The sequence below is a fragment of the Pseudophryne corroboree genome, chromosome 1, assembly GCF_028390025.1.
Source record: "Pseudophryne corroboree isolate aPseCor3 chromosome 1, aPseCor3.hap2, whole genome shotgun sequence".
NCBI classification, from domain to species: Eukaryota; Metazoa; Chordata; class Amphibia; order Anura; family Myobatrachidae; genus Pseudophryne; species Pseudophryne corroboree.
The window spans coordinates 483,809,626-483,816,840 of record NC_086444.1 but is presented as its reverse complement, the minus strand read 5'-3'; the positions used below and the strand labels follow the sequence as shown (position 1 = coordinate 483,816,840).

Genomic DNA, 7,215 nt, shown 5'->3' with positions numbered 1-7,215 from the left:
TAAATGCCAAGAATCTGAAAACTCATTGTGTTGAAATTCCACTGTGCTTTCCAAGCCATAGTAACGTCTTCCAAATTCCATCTTGCTTTTAAGTTGATATTCAGCATTCTGCTTCCAAACATTGTACTTCACTCTATCCTGCAGTTCTAATTCCACTCATGTTTCCAGATTTCATTATGCTTCCATATGTCCCTAACCATCTCAGTAAAGGTCATCTATGGAAGGGAAAATCTGCTATTCTATTTCCATAAATGATCCTATTTGTCTGCTTAGTACACTCAAGTCCACATCTCAGTATTAGGAATTGGCTGTGGAATATAAATCTTTGGTGGGATTGTAAATGTAAAAGAAAATACACAGGATGGAAAGAGCGAAAAAGCCCTTTTAAAGACCATCCCACTTGTTTTCATTCATTTCATCCCTTCGATTTTTCTGTTAGTATACTGCTTGATTAAGCGTCATTTAAGCGTCACTCAAGTCCACATCTCAGTATTGGGATTGTAAATGTAAAAGAAAATACACAGGATGGAAAGAGTGAAAAAGCCCTTTTAAAGACCATCCCACTCGTTTTCATTCATTTCATCCCTTCGATTTTTCTGTTAGTATACTGCTTGATTAAGCGTCATTTACGTCTTAAAGTAACATGTGAGTGAGGGACCATCCAAAATGTACTTACTGCATATGCATGTATGCACCTAAAATCCACTTAACTATAACAATTGTGATTAGAAGTTGGAAAAAGTATTTGGTCTTATCTACACTTTGAATTTAACATAAATTATCCATCCAGCAAGGTGAGAATTCATCTCCATGTCCTGAATCTGCACTCAGCAAATAACACCCATCAAAGGACACAAAACTCTGTACCCTCAGGTACAGGGACGACCTGGGGCAGTAAAATAGCCCTGGCAATGTAGAGCTGCAGGCATGTGCGCATAAAAAGGGGCATGGCCATGGGTCATGGGGCGTGGCCTTGTGGCATACCCCATGTCTCTATGTGCCGGGTGGATGGATAGAGCGTTGTGAGGTGGAGCTTTATGTGTGCCATGTGGCCAGACCATGCCATCAGCCCTGCTGGCATTTGCCAGAAGTGCCAGCTGGAGAGTCTGTCCCTGCTCAGGTACTACATTATTGGCATTCACATGTACAGTATATTGAGATTTATTTATTAATTCATTATTTTAACAATCACCACTGGGCAGATTGCTGACCAAATGCAAACAATGTTCTTTTTGTCACAGGCTCCCTCAATTAAAGTGCCTGCATCTACAGATGGGTCCTCTGTTATCTTGGCTCTTTCTGCGCCTAGACAGAGATTTAGTCACGCCTAGGCGATAGCATAGGTTGCTGAGTTTAATCACGGACAGATGCGTTGAGGCGCGACTAGATACTCAGCATGCAATACACATCTCCACCACTGGGTGACTAATGCTCCACTAATCCAGTACTTTAGATCGAATAGTGGCGGATTGATCTACAAGCCCTGGCAAATGGTCAGTGATGACTGTAATGTTAATATACAGTCCTGTACTGCATAGTGTACATACAGATGGTGACCAATGGTCAGACGGAGAGAGTTAAAAAAAATAAAAAATAGTTTATACAGATACAAACGAACATGTTAAAACACTTGTGTATGCAGACGCAACTAAAGATTGTGTATGCAGACGCAACTAATGTGTGAAAGGAATAATGTAGCTCATAGACTTTAAAGTATGTACAGTGCACTAAATACCGTGCTTTTGAAATATGAGCGTCCGAGTCCCCTAAGGCATAAAACAACACCAATGGGAAGGAATCGCTCACTGTAGCTCACTCTGTGCTAGGGATTTTTAGCAGAGTGAGCACAGAACAAGGCACTGTAGACGCAAACACTCTGCAAGGATAAAAAGCGTGTTTATTCTGACTCCAGCAACAGAATCATCAGAAAATAATAGGCAAAAACTGTGTGGACATGTGGGCAGCAGTCCTGTAAAACTCGTAACAAAGTTTTTGGCCAATTCCACTGGTAGCGTTATCACCTTTTTACAACTGCTACCACTAAATTAATGGGATCCGGTCAGGATCCCCGCAGTCTGGATCCCGGTTGTCAAAATACAGATGCCAGAATCGAGACACTACTCTAAATGTTGAAACGAAATTGCAAAGTGGGTAATAAGCAAGGTAAACTTTATACAAAACTGATTTTTGAGGTAATATCTCAAAATCTGAATAATCAAACTTTTTTTTACTTTTCCAGTAACCGAATCAACTTTAATGTTAAATTGGCTTATTTCTATTATATTATACCTGATATTGAGATATTGGGCATAATTCAGACCTGATCGCTGGGCTGCTAATTTTGCTGCCTGCGATCAGATAGTCGCCGGCCCAAGGGGAGTGTTAATTCGCCTGTGCAAGTGTGCGATTACATGTGTAATGTCCCTCAGTCAGCAGACAGCTGCAAATCTGTTTGCACCCCACTCACCATCGAATGATTTTCCCACTGTATGCAGAGTGCAGACTGTTGCAGCCCTACAATGCGAAAAGAACAAGCTGTTCGGGGCCAGAGCTGACATCCCATACCATCCCAGAAAAAGCTTGGGAATGCCTGCGTTTTCTCTGACACTCCCAGAAGAGGGCAAGTTACCACCCACAAACACCCTCTTCATGTCAATCAGCTTGCGAATTGCTGTGCGATTGAAATGTTAGCATTAGCTGGTCACTATTTGGCGATGCCTGTTGTTGTTTGGCGATGCACGTGTGCATTGCGGTGCAAACGCATGCGTAGTGAATTGATAATCGCCTCACAGAAATGCACAGCAGCGATCAGGTCTGAATCGGGCCCATTATGTGATAATTTAATCAAACACCTATGTTTTTATTGCTTTATATACCAATAAATTAAAGCCTGCCCATAATATTGTTTTCATTTAGTGAAGACTGATAGTTTAAACGAAGAGTCCTAATTTGAAGTACTAGATAACAAATCAAAAAATTTTCCTCTATAAGCAAAATAGAGCACGTCAGCTGATTAATAATGCCAACATCTTGTACCTGTGTTGACTTTTATGTTTTAGTCTCTATGGGAATGATTCAGAGTTGCCCGCATTAGCGGCTTGCAGCTAAGTTTGCCAGCATCGGCAAACTGTGCATGCACAGTGACGGCAGCGCGCCTGCTGAATTTACACATTGTGGCTGCATCCCGGAAGCAGCAGAGTTGGGGGGGGGGGGGGGCATGGTGCTCAGTGTGGCTACATCTAGGCTGCATACACGTGTGTCTTAGACACAGCTCTGTGCAGCTAGGCAGGCACGGAGGCACCTAGCCACGCCAGGAGTGCATGTATCGCTCAGATGTAGCCACGATGAGCGTGTCTACATTTGTAATCTTACAGTATGTGTGGCACATAGAGGAATAGCTAGGTGCCATGGTGCCCGGAGCAAGGGTATGTTTTGGTGCCCCCTCCCCTTTACTGAATTCAGTGCATGTAAGGAATTGGATTAAGGATGCCGCACAGGACTAAGTGATGTTAAATGGATTGATAATTTGAAGATGTTTCCAAGGAAACCGACCAACCAGAAAAAAAATTCTGGAATTTATCACCATCTGCTATTGGGAGAAAATTTCTATAAGTAGAAAAAAAGGGTGATTGTCGATGGTGCTCCCATAGGTCTAATACATAGATACTAAGGAAAAAGAAAGCAAAGAAAAGTGACCTTTGTTGGGAGCACTCGCTCTTGGAAACAGTTATGATTTGAATAGTAAGTGATAATGTAAATGTGAGATAATTAAAACGTAACCTTTAATAATCTTTAAGTAAGTTATGAGTACACCAACAAAATTTATTTGTTTAAAATGTGGTTAGGCAATGTAAACCACCAACTTGAAACTAAGACTGTGAATATATAGATGAAAAAATATATATAAGGCAGTAATACTAGGCCCTCCAGGCATTAATTGATGAGGTTAGTGCAATAACCGATGTAGTGCCGTCAAAAAACCTACAACACCTGGTATTCCTTAGTGGTCAACCACCTAAGTACTGACCAGGCCCAACACCGTATTGCTTCCAAGATCAGACGAGATTGGGCATGCGCGGTGTGGTATGGTAGTAGATTTTGAATTGATAAGGCAAAAAGACTACAGCTGGTATGCAGCTATTAGACAAACCATAAACCTGGTTATTAAAATGAACACATGGTCTCTTGATAGAGAAACATATGTTTGACCGTCATTGCACCATATTGTAGCCCAAATGTATAGGTATACGAAGGTTTAAATCATGTGGTCAAAAAGTTTTGCCAACAGGAACCGCCTGTATATTGCTTTATGTGCTGTGCCGCATCATTAGGAGTGGGTTTTTGTTGGGTAAGGCAGATATGCAAACCCTTGTTGTACTGAGGACATGCCAAAGTGTCTGTTATGGGGTCCAGGAGAGAACTGACTCAGTTGCTAACTGGATCACCCTGTTCGGTATTAAGTGAGAAAAAGGTTATTAATAACAGTCATATTGGTTAACATCAAAACATAAATGTGTTTGAAGTAATATAATATAATTGAAGCTGAAACTGAAGTAATCTAGGACTTTCCACTTTTTTGTCCCTCTATGCCATCACAAACAGTATAGGGCAGGGAATGGAAGTGAGCCAAAGATACAAATTTATCAGCTTAAAAGACAGACTTGGGAAGTGTATAAGGTGGATAGGAAATATATCTTGAGAGACACAATCTCTATTATCCACAAGAGGCTAACTAACACAATAGTGCCTGAAATACCAACTATGTGTCTTTATAACAATATTATTGAGCCAATATGCTTTCAATGAAAAATAATTTTTGCATGTATCCACAGTATATCAAAAGTGTATAAATCTTAATTTTTATCATAAATTCATGCCAGGTATCATTTATGTTATAATTGCCAGGGTATACACAACAGTTTTTTTGTCTGTATTAGAACCTGCATGAAAAGATAAAACAAGGATAATACCTATAATATAATTGCCAGTACCCTAATCAGTAGCCGATTGCTCCTGATTGTATTATATCAGTCACATGAGGACACAAATTGTAACAGATAACCATGTGTTTTTTGAAACACCTAAAGCACCTGAAAAGCAATAGTTTCCATATATAATAGATAATGCCTTTAGTGAATGGCACAATTTTGCCGGAAAAGACCAATGCACTTAGTGTTAAAATTACATCTGTGCGTGGCTGGAGAATGGGAGACACATAATGTGCAAGATAGGAGAGAATACTTGTAAACAAACGGTATGTTTCTCCTGCTCCCTGTATGCCGCTGACCACCCGGCTTCATCAGCTGTGCATCTATGCGGCTCGCCTGGTATCCTCTCCTGCCGGTCTCTGGTCACGTGAGCGCACTCACCGTGACCGCGTCCACCTCCCCGACGTACGTTTCACAGTTGCTTGTTCACGGGTAGCGTGAACATGAGGTGTCCGGACCTAGCTTAAATCTAAGCGGGTAGCCACTCATTGGCTACACCTGTTAATTTCACATAATTGTTCCAGAGACCAGCAGGAGAGGAGACCGGCAGGAGAGGAGACCAGGCGAGCCGCATAGACGCACAGCTGATGAAGCCGGGTGGTCAGCGGCATACAGGGAGCAGGAGAAACATACCGTTTGTTTACAAGTATTCTCTCCTATCTTGCACATTATGTGTCTCCCATTCTCCAGCCACGCACAGATGTAATTTTAACACTAAGTGCATTGGTCTTTTCCGGCAAAATTGTGCCATTCACTAAAGGCATTATCTATTATATATGGAAACTATTGCTTTTCAGGTGCTTTAGGTGTTTCAAAAAACACATGGTTATCTGTTACAATTTGTGTCCTCATGTGACTGATATAATACAATCAGGAGCAATCGGCTACTGATTAGGGTACTGGCAATTATATTATAGGTATTATCCTTGTTTTATCTTTTCATGCAGGTTCTAATACAGACAAAAAAACTGTTGTGTATACCCTGGCAATTATAACATAAATGATACCTGGCATGAATTTATGATAAAAATTAAGATTTATACACTTTTGATATACTGTGGATACATGCAAAAATTATTTTTCATTGAAAGCATATTGGCTCAATAATATTGTTATAAAGACACATACTTGGTATTTCAGGCACTATTGTGTTAGTTAGCCTCTTGTGGATAATAGAGATTGTGTCTCTCAAGATATATTTCCTATCCATCTTATACACTTCCCAAGTCTGTCTTTTAAGCTGATAAATTTGTATCTTTGGCTCACTTCCATTCCCTGCCCTATACTGTTTGTGATGGCATAGAGGGACAAAAAAGTGGAAAGTCCTAGATTACTTCAGTTTCAGCTTCAATTATATTATATTACTTCAAACACATTTATGTTTTGATGTTAACTAATATGACTGTTATTAATAACCTTTTTCTCACTTAATACCGAACAGGGTGATCCAGTTAGCAACTGAGTCAGTTCTCTCCTGGACCCCATAACAGACACTTTGGCATGTCCTCAGTACAACAAGGGTTTGCATATCTGCCTTACCCAACAAAAACCCACTCCTAATGATGCGGCACAGCACATAAAGCAATATACAGGCGGTTCCTGTTGGCAAAACTTTTTGACCACATGATTTAAACCTCCGTATACCTATACATTTGGGCTACAATATGGTGCAATGACGGTCAAACATATGTTTCTCTATCAAGAGACCATGTGTTCATTTTAATAACCAGGTTTATGGTTTGTCTAATAGCTGCATACCAGCTGTAGTCTTTTTGCCTTATCAATTCAAAATCTACTACCATACCACACCGCGCATGCCCAATCTCGTCTGATCTTGGAAGCAATACGGTGTTGGGCCTGGTCAGTACTTAGGTGGTTGACCACTAAGGAATACCAGGTGTTGTAGGTTTTTTGACGGCACTACATCGGTTATTGCACTAACCTCATCAATTAATGCCTGGAGGGCCTAGTATTACTGCCTTATATATATTTTTTCATCTATATATTCACAGTCTTAGTTTCAAGTTGGTGGTTTACATTGCCTAACCACATTTTAAACAAATAAATTTTGTTGGTGTACTCATATCTTACTTAAAGATTATTAAAGGTTACGTTTTAATTATCTCACATTTACATTATCACTTACTATTCAAATCATAACTGTTTCCAAGAGCGAGTGCTCCCAACAAAGGTCACTTTTCTTTGCTTTCTTTTTCCTGAATTCAGT

At 40.2% G+C, this 7,215-nt stretch overlaps 2 pseudogenes; one reads left to right on the top strand and one right to left on the bottom strand.

Annotated features, from left to right (window-relative positions):
* Positions 1 to 3,978: 3,978 nt before the first annotated feature.
* LOC134941228 (5S ribosomal RNA) lies at positions 3,979 to 4,097 on the bottom strand (annotated as a pseudogene).
* Positions 4,098 to 6,778: 2,681 nt separating this feature from the next.
* LOC134941217 (5S ribosomal RNA) lies at positions 6,779 to 6,897 on the top strand (annotated as a pseudogene).
* Positions 6,898 to 7,215: the final 318 nt, after the last annotated feature.